At 42.7% G+C, this 14833-nt stretch overlaps 1 pseudogene; it reads right to left on the bottom strand.

Moving 5' to 3' along the window:
* Positions 1–1075: 1075 nt before the first annotated feature.
* Positions 1076–1923, bottom strand: LOC139821392 (uncharacterized; annotated as a pseudogene).
* Positions 1924–14833: the final 12910 nt, after the last annotated feature.

Genomic DNA, 14833 nt, shown 5'->3' with positions numbered 1-14833 from the left:
GAGGAGCAGGAAGAGGCATACAACATTAGTATATCGAAGAATTGTTCGACGTTCACCGCAGAAGCAATAGCAATCAAGGCTGCCTTAGAAATTATGAAAAATGAAGCCGACAACAGACCAAGGGATATAGCAATCCTATCAGATGCCAAAGCAGTATTACAAGCAATTAGTAATAATCATCTAAGTGTATATAAAAATAGATATATTAGTAAAATTAGAGAGAGACATTACAGACTCTTTAAAGAAAAAAAGAAAAGGATAGTCTACGTGTGGATACCCTCACATGTGGGAATAAGTGGCAACGAGTTGGCAGATAAATTAGCGAAGGAAGCGACAGAAGAGGAAGAAGACGAATTTATAGAAGTCCCATTTATGGATTTTCGACAAGGATTCAGACAGGAAATTTGGAACAAAACTCAAGATTCCATAGTTAAGGATGCAAGTTATAAAGGCATCTATTATTTTCAAAACTTCTATAAAAGGAAAAGGAAAAAACCATTGTTTCATGGGATGAATGAAGAAAGATACTTTATAACGCTAATTAACCGACTGAGGAGTAACCATTATAACGTCAACGAGTCACTGGCAAGGGGTATATAGAGGACGCCAGGTGCGATTGCGGTAAAGAGTGCGAGAGTATTGATCACGTGCTGTGGAGATGTAGCATGTACGACGAGGAGAGGGAGATACTGGACAGGGACCTTAGACGGAGAGGAATAAATGAAGAAATAGATATCACAAGGACGCTTAAGAGAAAGGAATGGATCACTATTAGGAGTATATATAATTATATAAAAAGGATAGGAAAGATCATCTAGTTAAGAAGACAATCACAATCTGGGTCAAGCATCGTTGTGTCGTATGGTTCCGGGGTGGGACCGAAGGCACTAAGTTTCTCTCAGCCGAGAGAACTAACCTCAAAAAAAAAAAAAATCTTCTATGCTGTCATCTACTCTTGTCTCCGACAACGTCACTATCGCTGGGTTTTTTGTCGCCATTATTTGATGGAAGATCTCATCTTTATGTATCATCAGGCTTTGTGCATTTGTATACATTATTTCTTCACCTTTATTTCTTAGCTATTCATCATTTTTCCATCGAATTTTCTTTTTTTCTTCTTCTAGTAATTTCTTAAGTGTCGGACATTCTCTACTCAAAGCACCATGTTCTTCATTTATTTTCAAGTTGTAGGTTTTATTCTTATACATACAGTTTACACATTTTTCTTTCTTGACTTTACAATCACTATAATCCTTATGATCCCCTGCACATTTTGAACATATTACCGGTCGTGTACAGTTTTTCGCTATGTGATAAAATCCCCAACAATTGAAACATCTTTTAACGTTAACATAGTTAGCAACATGGCATTTCCTCCATCCAATATTTATTTTCTCATTTTTTATCATTTCCACATGAGTTATCTCATCAACTTCAACTATCAGCATACCATTCTCCCTTTTAGCTCTGGTTGTATTAGTATTTCCATTCTGTCCTCTTCTACCTATCTTTTTCACAATTTTAATATAAAATCCTCTTCTTTCTTCATCCAAGTGATTTTGTTTTATTATCATATCTATTATTTGACCCTCGTCACAATTTATTTCTTCTTCATTCAAATTGAAAATTTTTAATTTTGGCTGAGCACCCTTCGGCTCTATTATTTGGTACTTATCTCCCAGTTTACTCATATAGCAGTTGATTTTAACTGTTTTAATTCTTGTTCGCTTTCACATCCCAGAATGAGTGCTCCCTTTCCTCCTTTTCTCAGCTTTGATACACCTACTGCCATATTTTTAATATCAATGTTCTCCTTGACCACTTTTTTTGTTTTCTCACTCTCTTGTTGCTCCTTCGGTTTAATTATGATAACATTTTCCTTTTTCTTCTCTTTGACCGCTTCGCAGTAACTACGCGGGGCATTTCCAGATGACATTACGCTCCACATCTTCTTCATTTCTTCCAGTTTTTTCCTGAAACCTTCTATTTCTTCTCTAACTATACTTGTTATTATACTCTTTATTTCATTTTTATGAATCATTTCATCACTAACTTTTTTCACCAACCAATCTATTTTAGTTTTCATGCTGGATCCTACTTGATTATCTTCTGTATTCAATGATTTACGATCTTTCACCGAACTCGCTTCTCCAGCATGAGTATTTTTTATGGTAAAAATCTCACATTTACCAGGACAAGAGACCAACTCATTAGCAGAATCATATACTTTATGCAATTTGTGGCAACTCGGATGAAATACTTTATCACAAGGTACGCATTTTACCAACTGCGTCCTTATCTCTTTCCTACATTGCCTACATAACACCTGCTTCTCCATTATTGCTCATTAGTCATTATCATGTGATAATTCTTCCTTATCGACTTCTAAGAGTTCCAAAGAAAAATACCACAACACGCCACCGTCGACACAATATAGCCACGTGCCAACGTCTCCTCCCAAATTATGCCGAATCAGCAGGCACCAACCTCGTGCTCCTCGCACGCCCGCAGCCAGCCAGGGAATCCAGCGCATGCGCGCTCCGCAAATACCGAAACGTGAAGTTGCCAAATTCCAGGGAAAGAGAAAATAAATGCAAGCAGTAGTCGCCACAGGAACAGATCCAGTATAAGCGGAAGCGAATAATGCAAGCCAAGATAGCTCTGTATTCATGCACTAGAAAAGGAAGGCCCCGGAGGGCAGTAGGCGGCAGAAAATATTCACACTAAATACGGAGCGATATATGACACGTCTATCTGTACTTACGAGATCCCAGAGAGAGAGAGAGAGAGAGAGAGAGAGAGAGAGAGAGAAGAGAGAGAGAGCAGAGAGAAGAGGGAGGGAGTGGAGGGGAGGAGCGAGAGAGAGAGACTGGAACGAGATTTTTGTGAAGACGAAGAGCATCGCAGAGCGGAAAAATACGGGAAGAGAGACGAAGAGAAGGAGGGAGAGAGAGAGGAGAGGGTAGGTGAGACGAGAGAAGGGACGCGAGAGAAGAAAAGAGAGAGAATGAACGAGACAGGAGAGAGAACTCAGAGAGAATCTCGGAGACGAGAAGCCTAGATCCCAGAGAGGAGACACGAGACAGAGCTCCTCAACGATGACAAAACGAAATCCTCTCCGAAGACACACCAGAACAGAGACGCAGAGACACCGAAGACAGAGCCACCCACGATAGGACAGAATTTTTGACCAGGAGGATCGAAGAGAAGAGACAGTAGACAGAGACAGAGAGAAGATGCGACAGGACAGAGACATAGTTGACAGAGAGAGAGGAGGCAGAGACCAGAGACAGAGACAGAGAGACGAGAGGAGAGACAGAGACAGAGCCAGAGACAGAGACAGAGACAGAGACCGACAGACGAGAACGAGACAGAGACAGACAGAGACAGAGACAGAGACAGAGAGAGAGAGACAGAGACAGAGACAGAGACAGAGACAGAGACAGAGAGAGACAGAGAGACAGATGAGATCAGAGACAGAGACAGAGACAGAGACAGAGAGACAGAGACAGAGAGACCGAGAGACAGAGAACAGAGAGACAGAGAGACAGAGACAGAGACAGAGAGACAGAGACAGAGACAGAGACAGAGAGACAGAGAGACAGAGGACAGAGAGACAGAGAGACAGAGAGACAGAGACAGAGACAGAGAGAACAGAGACAGAGAGAGACAGGGAGACAGAGACAGAGAACAGACAGAGAGACAGAGGACACAGAAGAGACAGAGACAGAGACAGAGATCAGAGACAGAGAGGACAGAGAGACAGAGAGACAGAGACAGAGAGACAGGATAAGACAGAGGACAGAGAGACAGAGAGACAGAGAGACAGAGAGACAGAGAGACAGAGAGACAGAGAGACAGAGAGACAGAGAGACAGAGAGACAGAGAGACAGAGAGACAGAGAGACAGAGAGACAGAGAGACAGAGAGAGACAGAGACAGAGACAGAGACAGAGACAGAGACAGAGACAGAGACAGAGAGAGAGAGAGAGAGAGAGAGAGATTGATTGTTCATTATGCCCAAGCAGTAGCTAAAGGGCAAAGAATGAATACAATATGCAATGAAGACAAGTAACTAGAACCTGTTCATGCTCTCTCACAAACAATACGCACTTAAAACTAACTTACAACTAACTCGCCTTAAAAATTAATGCAACTTAAAACTAAGAGAACAACGCTACGCAAAAATAAGTATAAAGGAAATATAGAAAAATAGCAATTCGCAAGAACAAAAGTCCAAAAGACCCTCTACTTAGATTCAGACGAAAGCAAATACACACGAAGAAGGCTTTTGAATGATGCAAGAGAAGATGCAGATGTAATTTCATCGGGAAGAGAATGCCAAAAATATATGGAGGAAAGTTGGAAGGAATTTCTATAGGCGACCGTTCAGTGAGCAGGAATATGAAAGATTTGAGGAGACGAAGCAGCAAGTCGGTCCGATCTTCTGAGTAATGGGTCAAGTGGAGTGAAAAGTTCACTTAAGTACAAAGGTGAAGACAAATAGAGTATCCGATACATCTGACACCCGAGAAAGTACCGCCTTCTGTTTTCCACCAAAAGCCATCCCAGGCGACGTCTATACTGAGTAATATGCTCATCCCGCCGCAAGTTATATATGAATCTAATGCAGCAGTTCACTAGTCTCTGTAATCTGGTGTTCAGTTCATCACTCAAGCCATGATAGACTAGGCAACAATAATCTAAATGGGGTAGAATTAACGTCGTCACAAGCTTAATCCTCAGCTCAGTAGAGAGAGAGTTTTTATTGAATTTCAGCTTGTGTAACACCCAGTGAACTTTTTGCGAAACATGCATGATATGCTTCCTCCAAGAGAGATTAGATTCAAACCAGACACCTAGATTTCTCACCTCACTAACAAATGGTAATTGTGTGTTGTTAACAATTATAGGAGGAAGAAGGTTGAAATCTATGTTGTTGACATTTCTACCACTACCAATATAATAACCTTAGATTTGGCAGGGTTAAGTTTCAGACCGTTTGCCGATGCATAATCGAAAATAGCATTAGCGTCCACAGAGATTAAGTTAAGATTGTGAAGAATGTCGGAAGGTGGAACACGCACGATAAATCTGGATGTCATCGGCAAACATCATGTGTTCTGTATATAACAAGACCTTACTTATATCATTAATATACAGGGAAAATAAAGGTGGACCCAGCACAGAGCCCTGAGTACACCACATAACGTAAATAGCCACGACGAGAGATTACCAGCATCATCGGTCACAGCCTGAGAACGACCCGTTAAGTATGAATAGATCCATATGAGAACAAGGTCAGAAAAACCTAACTCTTTCAGTTTAATCAGAAGTTGAAGATGCGGGACTGTGTCAAACGCCTTACTGAAATCGAAAAGGACCATAATCATTACCAGCCCACCGCCCAATCGCCTTCTTAATGTCATCACTAACACGCAGAAGTGCCGACTGAGTGCTGTGACTTGGACGATATGCGGATTGTCTTGGATTTATGAGATCATGCTTGATTAAATAGTCCATGATCTGCGTGGCAACGATCCTCTCAAGAATTTTAGACAATTTAGGCAGATTAGCTATTGGTCGCGTATCAGACGGAGATGAAGGAATACGGATCTTAGAGAGAGAACGGATAAGTGCCCGCTTCCACTGAGATGGAAATGAAGAAGTTTCCAATGAACGGTTGAATAAGGTAGTTAGACACGATGAAATTGTAGGCCAAGCAATTCGCAAAATATAGAGAGGTATGCCGTCTGACCCTGACGCATAAGAATGAAGAGGTCCCACAGAAATGAGTCTATGGACCATATCTGGCGTTATAGTAGAGAAAACAAACTCCGGACGATGGGATGGACAAACTACCTGGTCTATAGCAAAAATAAAATCAGTGTATGAGCAAGGTAACAAATCAGCAGAAACTGAAATGTAAAAAGAATTTAATTGATCTGGTGTGAAAAAATGTAGAGGAGAAACCAAGGTTGATTTCACAAGACCGAGGCGAGCCAACTCTCTCCAAAGTTTTGCTGGATCAGTAATGTTTTTGAAAGAATCAAATTGAAATTCGCTTTTGGCACGTTTAATGTCGGCATTCAGTTGGTTGCGAAAAAGTCTATAGGTGTTGTAGCCAAGTAAACTGCCAGAACGTTTTGCCTGCTTATATAATTGACTGCAAACACGCATCCGGGTCTTGAGATCATCGGTGAGCCACCGCACTGGAGGCTTCCTGATTGTAAATACACGAATTGGGGCAAATGTATCCAGTGCCCTTAGCAGGTTACTGGATAGCACCTCACAGAATCTGTCAACGTTCGCGTCATTAATCACCTCCTCAATTTCAGACCGCACTGAGTTTGCGATGGATCCAAGATATTCAGAGAACACCGAACAGTCAATGCCTCTGTAATTTCGCCGTGATATAGAGCGCTCAGTTATCGGATCACAGTTGAGTAACATAGACAGTGCAATGACACCATGTCCAGCAATAAAAGGACTCTGAGATTTAGTAAATGATAACACTTTTTCTAGGTCATCTACCACCAACACATCAAGCCATGAGTCTGGGGTTGCCGTATGATAAGTTGATTCAGAGTCCACAATATGTAGTGATAAGCTAGACATGAGTTCACGCAAATAATTCGCTTCAAAATTAGTCGATAATAAATTACAATTAAGATCGCTACCAATAATAATATTTTTATACAGATGAGCGAATCGGCTCAATGACTCAACGAAATTGCACAAGAGGAGACCTTTAGGTCTTCTATAAATGGACGCAAATAAAACCGATTCTCCATCTAACAGACGTACTTCGATGAGAAGATATTCAGGTAGATTATCACAGGCATTATCAGAGGTAGCTATAATCTTAACCTTGAGCGATTTATGCACATAACATGCCACTCCATCACCCCTCCGTCCCACTCTATCATGACGAATCAAAAAGTAGTCATTTAAGGCCACTGTCACATCTGAGATGCTCTCATTGAGCCACGTTTCAGAAACTGAAATAATGTGATAAAAACTAGTGGAGAAATACAGTCTGATATAATCAATATGTGTCCGCAGAGAGTTTGCATTAAACTGAGCTACGTGAAACTGAGTGGACCGCGAAATAGAGCCACGATGCAGGACGGAAGGCAATGAGTGATCGGAACGGGCACGTCAGACGAGCTTATCAATGTCCGCAGCTGAATCGATCTTAATTGCAGGCCCACCATCCGAGTGCCTAACATGGATGCGACCTCCCCTCACCCAGACGTACTGATAGGACTTGTCCTTAGCGACACGCTTCGTGTGCTGCAACAATTCATAAGTGTCCTTAGGGAGCAATTCGTTGACATGCACACTCCGATCCGAGCTGCTACCACAAACCTCCCTTTGCGTAAGCACACGCCGTGCCCGTTTTTTGGACATAACAGTGTCATGTACATCGCCCGAAGCTAATGTAACTTATATAAGAGCTCGTGGTAGAAGTCGGCAACGATCGGTCACCAGCAACCGGTGGCAGAGGTTTACGAGCGACGGCCCTAACGTCAAGAATGTGGCACGACAGCTCAGGGATTTCTAATGTCGCAAACACGTTTCGAACGCACTCCAAGGGAATGACAGACATCGCGGTAGGCACACCTGATATAATTAACTCGTTCGCAGACCGATCCCGCGTAGCAAAGTGAGAGCCGGCACAGTCGCCCTTTAAATTGCGAATCTCGTCCGCAAGAGCACTACACTGTTGCTCCAACTCAACAATCCGCTGACTGTTCCGCTCGACACCGCTCGCAATGCTGTTCAATCTGTCAAGCTTGTCATTCAGTTCGTTATTCGTGCGCCGCTGCTCTTCGACAAAAGCAGTAAATCTCGCATTCGACTCCTCGACAAAAGCAGAAAATTTCGTATTCGACTCCTTCATTTGCTCAGTCAATTGTTGAGATATTCGAAGCAAAAGGTTGTTTGAATTAATATCTCCCTGAGACTGTAATTGAGACTGTGCCTTAGCACCGGCACTTACAGGAGTAGTCATAGTATCGAGATTAAAATTGTTTTCGGCTTGCGGCGTAAGCGGAGTGTCAGAATGCTTCACCAGAGCTTTGCAGCAATGGTCCGCGTATTTAGTCACAGAATACGGCTTGACGCAACCGGGATGGAATTGTTTTTTGCATTCACAATCAACTAATGCATTCGCAATCGATTTCTTGCACCTGTAGCACTCAGGCAGGATAACACGCTGCATAATACAACGAGCAGGTAAGGAGCCAAACCAGGAAGATGCAGTACGGCAGTCCAGATGGTAATAGTACGCTCGAAAGCCCTCAGATGGTACAAGATTGTCAAGATGGTAATAGTACGTTTAGAAGCCCTCGGATGGTAAAAAATTGCAGAATGACTTGATGCTCGCAGATGGCAACTCATGCGTGAATCCAGGTGCAAGAGACAGAAAGGTGCAGAAATGAGAAAAGCAGGAGCATGCGCAGCAAGAGTCACGTCGATCCCAGAGCGATGAGGCAAAAGTGAGGTTAAAAAAAGCAGCGACTCTATACCTCGAGATATCCAGGACAACAGTTGCAAGGAAAAGAAGATGCAATATCTATCCTGACAAGCAACAATAGACCTGCTCTGTCCTGCAACAAAAACAGCCCAAAGGCAGCTTACGGCAGAGGTGGAGTTCGCCAAACACGGAGCAAGGTAACACGGCAACGTACGGTACTCACCGGGAGGAGGGAGGGAGAGAGAGATAGAAAGAGAGAGAGAGAGAGAGAGAGAGAATCAGAATCAGAATCAGAATCAGAATCATCATTTATTAGATGCTCTGGGACTACGTCCCCTAAAGCGTCGAAACCAAATTACAAAGAGTGTCGAATAAAATAAACATTCGTGCATTCATATATATATATAAAAAAAAAAGTAACAGGAGTAAAGGAAGGAGTAAAAGCTCGAAAATCCCGAACTCGGATGGTGCGCTCAGGGATCCGCTCTATCCTGACATCGTATGTGATGGCGATGAGATCGTGAGCGGATAGAAAGCAGACCTCACGCTGCACGTAATCGACAAGTTTATTAGACTCATCTATAAGGCACAGGTCAAGCAGGGTGGAGGCAGTACGGGTATGATGCGTAGTGGTGTAGGGCACAAGAAAAAAGTTAGATGCGCGTACAAATGATCGAATATGTTCCGAGTCAAAGGTCGAGAAACAAAGATCGGCATTAAAATCCCCGAAAATGATGGAGTGCTTGTAATTAACCGACAAATCAGAAAAGACGTCAAAGAAATCCGAAAATCCGCAGTGTGGTGGTCTGTAAACAACAGCTAGTAGTATCTTGGAACAGTTCCTGACAGAAATCTCAAGGATTAGATGTTCAGGACCTTCACAGTTGATGTTCCCGGATTGGCGCAAGGTCGAGGCCTGGAAAGAGTTCGACATGTATACTGCCACCCCCCCGCCATTTCTACCGACACGGTCGCATCTCAAGAGATGATATCCATATAGAGAGACCATATAATCAGGTACATGCGGTTTTAGCCAGGATTCAGATATGCAGATGATATGATATCCCGAACCAACGAAAAAGGATCGGAATTCATCAAGATGTGCAAGCAGGGATTGGCAGTTGACATGACAGAGACGAAGATAATTTGTAGGCTCGTTATCCATAATTAATGCTGCTAATCCTTTCCGACATACGTCTGCGTAAGATGGGACAATTCTTGTTGTCAAGGGCTGAATGGTGTCGTCCTGCTTGAGGCAACCATCGCTTGCAATTCCCGCACTCCGGTGCCCCGCTTTTTAAGGTGCAATTCCTAGTTTCGTGACCGCCTGCACAGTGACCGCATATAGTCGTGAAACGACAATGGTCGTTTCGCGAAATGACCGAAAGCAAGGCATTTGAAACACTGTAGGACTCTTACGTAGTCAGTAATCTCGCAGGCAAAGTAGTCTAAAAATATGTACCGGTCTTTAAGCAAATGAGTGCGGATGTCCGGAGTGACCTCAATCACGCAGTTGGTCGTGCGCCGATTATCTTTCCGGGGAAAGATGTACACAACTTTTAACTCAGGCGCATCGTGGTCCTTTAGGTTGAGAGTGACAAGATCCTCCCTTATCTCCTCCCTCGACATGGTGCATGGCACTCCGCGAATCAGTAGCCTAGGGTTGATCTTGCCTTCCTGCTCCAATCTGAGTCCAGCGTCTTCAAGTTCCCGAGAACTTTTTATCTTGGGCAGATTCACAGTAAGTGCCTCAATACGCACACCGTTGTTCTTCGCTGACGTAATTCTGTTGACCTTAAGGTTGTACTCAGATGGCTTAATGGTCTTTTGCAGCACTTCCCTGGTTTCCCTAGACGTTTTGTACTTCGCGGAGAAATCCTCCTTTGGAGTAACAATCAAGTTGGTGGTTCTAGGTACCTCGATAGAGGAGCCGCGAGCCACCCGCACGCACGATTGCTCCGAAACCACCGCTGCATAAGAGGGCACAGAGGAAGCGCCGGCGTTCCTCTGCTCTATTTGACTGAAGATTGCCGCTCAAGCTAGCTGTTAATTTGTCGTGGGCATCTGACAAGGCGTCGCCTACTATGCTTAACGTCCCACGGATCCGCCGTCGATTTCTTGAAACCTAGACTTCTCAGCGCTTTATCAATCTTCTTGTTCCAACAACGACTTCCTTGTTTCAATCCGTAAACTGATTTCTTTAACTTACAGATGTCATATCTGACTATCTTATCATCTTGATCAATTACCGGGATCTTGACGTATATTTCTTCTTCAAGGTCTCCCTGAAAAAATGCGGTTACGACATCTAAGTGGTCAATGTCCAAATCATATTTTGCAGCAAGTGCGAAAAGATATCTGAGAGAGTTGTATCTTATTACCGGTGCGTAGGTTTCTTCATAATCTAATCCTTTCGTCTGAGCACATCCCTTTACAACTAGACGCGCTTTGTATCTCTTAACGTCACCATTCTCGTCTCTCTTACTCTTGAAAACCCATTTAGCGTTTAAGGCTTTCCTATTCGGGGGAAAAACCGCCGTTTCCCATGTGTCGTTTTCTTCATGTGATTGCAATTCATTTTCTATTGCTTCTAACTATTTTCTGGAATTCTGACAACTCAATGCTTCCTCGATCGATAATGGATCTGTCCCAGCTGTCTTTTCAACCAGGTAAGTACAATAATCATCCATTCTCTTAGGTTTCAGTGTCCTGGAAGATTTTCTTGGTGCTTGTGCTTGCTGCGGTGGGATTTCATCGTCTTCCTCTTCGTTGTTTTCCGAATGGCTGTGATAGTCCGTTTCTGTGCTGTCACTATCAATCGTAGTTGCGTCCTGTGATTCATTTTCCGGTTCATTTTCTGCTTCATCTTCGTCTGGAGCTTCTGTAATCGAAAGAAACTCTTGTTTGTGTAAATTTCTGGAACTAGCAGTCTTTTCTTGAACTTCTGGATCATGACGTAACTGCTCCTCAGCGAAACTGACGTCTTTTCTTTTGAGTATTTTCTGATGTGTCGGTTCATACAGACGATAAGCTTTACTATCTTCGCAGTAGCCCACGAAAATGCATTCAAAACTCTTCTTGTCCCATTTTTGCCTCAAAGCCTTCGGAATATGAACATGAGCTCTGTTGCCGAATATTCTCAAATGACGGAGATCTGGTTTCCTTCCACTCCATGCTTCTTCCGGGGTTATGTCAGATAGCGCCTTTGTAGGTGATCTATTTATAAGATATACCGCCGTCGAAACCGCTTCTCCCCAAAACTTCTTCGGAAGATCGGCCTCAAAAAGTAGACATCGAGCCTTCTCGACAATAGTCCGGTTATAGCGTTCCGCCACACCATTTTGTTCGGGAGTGTGGGGTACCGTCGTTTGATGTCTGACTCCTTCTTCTTTCAGGAAACTCATCAAGTTATCGTTAATGTATTCCTTGCCATTGTCAGTTCGCAAGGTACAAATACTTTCTCCCGTTTGTTTTTCTACGAACCTCTTGAAATTTCGGAATACCTCTGGAACCTGGCTCTTATTTATTAGTGTATTAATGAAGATTTTTCTTGAATAATCGTCAATCAGCGTGAAAATATATTTTGCTCCTCCAATCGATGTCGTCTCCATCGGGCCACACAGATCTGAATGAACCAGCTCCAGGATTCTTTTAGCTCGATTACTTAAATTCTCAAAAGGAAGTCTTGCCTGCTTTCCTTCTAGGCAAGTTACACAGGGACTACTGATCTCTTCTTTGTATTTCAATCCGCTGACTAGACCTTTACGTAGTGAATCCATTGCTCCGGAATGCAAGTGGCCTAATCTTTTGTGCCATAGAACTGCGTCTCCTATCGTCGATGCTAGTTTAGCTTCTGCCGACGGTTGATCTAATTTATACATCCCGTTGAATAACGTTGCCGTTGCAAGCAGTTGCATTCCTTATTTGACACTCTCGTTTGTCGAATGTTACTGATTGTGAGTGTCCCTTTTCCGCAATCTTACTAACTGAAATCAGATTCGAGGTTAGTTTAGGAACATAAAGGACGTCCGTTATTTTAATACTTCTCTTCGTTTTGCTGGCGAGAACGGCAATTTGTATGCTGCCCATCGCTTCTACTGACATCCTTTCATTATTGGCCACAATAATTTGAGAATTGAACGGTGTCTTGGAAGACATGTTAGACGAATCTTTAGACATATGTGCGGTTGCACCAAAGTCGATATACCAATCCGCAGTATTTACGTTACCTGCGGTAAGAGCTGTGAAGAACGTAGAGTCGGATTCTTTCTTTGATGTTTTTGAATCTTTGGATTCTTGTGTCGATGGTTTCGTCTTTACTTTGCTGCGACAGTTTTTGGCGAAGTGACCGTATTTATTGCATTTATAACATCTTGGTCCTTTAGTATTAGTGTCGTTTCTAGGTTTTACTTGCAGCGCTGTGTTACTGGCCGATGACTTACAAACGTCGTCCTTTACTTCTTGCAATAATTTCGTTTTAATTGAATCTCCGGTGATAGGAGTATTCGAATTCTCAATGCCCATAATCATAGACTTATACTCATTGGGCAAGCCTGCAAGGAGTAGTGTGCCTACCCACTCCTCCTTAACCTCAAATCTCATCCCGTTCAGCTTGTGCGACGTTGCTACGATTTTTGTAACGTATTCCTCTACGGACGCGCAATTCTCCAATCGCGTGGTTACCAATGCGCGTAGTAAGCCTACCTTCCTTGAGAGTCCCGAATTCTCGTAAACTTCTCTTAGCTTGTCCCAAGCCTCTTTAGCGCTTACTGTGTCTTGAACATGCACGTAGATGGACGAATCAACGGAGAGTATTATTTTCGCTCTCGTACGCCTGACTTTTGCTTCATCGGCGACCGCACCTGTGACGCATCCCCATAAGTCCTCGTGTTCGAGATATGTCTTCATGGCGAATGCCCACTGTACTGTAATTCTCTCTGCCGAGCAACTTTTCTATCGGTGGCAATCCGATACTCGCGTTCAATTGTGCCATGATACGGCCTTCTTTTTTGACTAGGTTAACTCGTTCTTTGTGAACAGCCTATCGCTCGATTCTTCTTATTAATAAGAAATCCGCACTTTTATCAGTGTCCGGGCGTTATGTCTGGGCCCATAACCTGTTGTTCGGGGCGGATTAATCGACACACAATTATTATTGAATGCAAAAGATAACCTTTTATTATAATATGCAGAGAACGGTACAGAACAGAATGAACGGGAAAGTATAGAAAGAACAGCAAAGTCGGACAGAAAAAAACCAATGCAATAATGCAACTTTAAGAAGTGAAAAAACAGCCAATAGGAAGGCTTAAAGCCCTAGAATAGTTAGGATAGTCCCTATACAGTAAGGCGGCAAACTCAAACGGGGTGAATTCTAAATTTCAACACGCTACATAGCGGTAACAATAGAAATCACAAGAATAATGATAATTATAAAAATGATAATAATACAGCAAGTAGGTGATACACCCCTGGCGGAGGACGGAGCGCAAGCATAATAAGAGAAATAATTAAAAAAAGTGTGCAAGATTAAAATAAGCATCCCGCAACTCCACAAAGGGTGCACAAGGAGCCGTATACACCAATATCGCAAACGGAAGAAACAGAAAACGTAAGAATTATAATAAAAGAAACGGAAGAAGCAAAAAACGCAAGAATTATAATAAAAGAAACGGAAGAAACAAAAAACGCAAGAATTATAGTAAAAAATAACCTAAAACTAAAAGTAAATAACTGAGTAAGTGACTAGATTTAAAATTTGCATTATGCCCGAACGCCTGATAGCTCCGAGGTGGAAGCATGGACGGAACCAGACTCGAGGGAAAAGAAATGGTTATGAAGCTTTCGTTTAAATTCGGGGAAAGTAGATAAGGACTGGTCTCAGTAGGAAGCGAGTTCCATAGATAAATTCCTGAGAGATGGAAGGACCTATGATATGTCTCAGTCCTATGGATAGGAATTTGATATGCATGTTCCAGTGCTGTCCGCGACGATCGTCTAATCAAGGAATCAGGCTTGATGAAGATTTCGGAGAGATAGCTAGGAGACATACAGCGGGATATCCTGTACATTTCAATTCCCAGAAAGTACAGACGTCTGCTTTTTACGGACAACCACCCCAGTTGATGACGAAAAGGTGTGATGTGTTCATCACGTCTTAAATTGAATATGAAGCGAATAGCACAGTTGATAAGCCTTTGTAATCTACCGTTGAGCTCATCGGTGGCATCATTGTACACAAGAGAACAGTAATCCAACAAAGGCCAAATCAATGCAGTCACAAGTTTAACCCGTAACTGAAGTGATAAGGAGTTCTTATGAAACTTGAGCTTGTACAGCGTAAAATGCACTC

The sequence above is a fragment of the Temnothorax longispinosus genome, chromosome 11 (genome assembly GCF_030848805.1).
Source record: "Temnothorax longispinosus isolate EJ_2023e chromosome 11, Tlon_JGU_v1, whole genome shotgun sequence".
In the NCBI taxonomy this organism is placed as follows: Eukaryota; Metazoa; Arthropoda; class Insecta; order Hymenoptera; family Formicidae; genus Temnothorax; species Temnothorax longispinosus.
The sequence above is the reverse complement of the archived record's forward strand: the minus strand, read 5'-3'. Positions and strand labels throughout refer to the sequence as shown.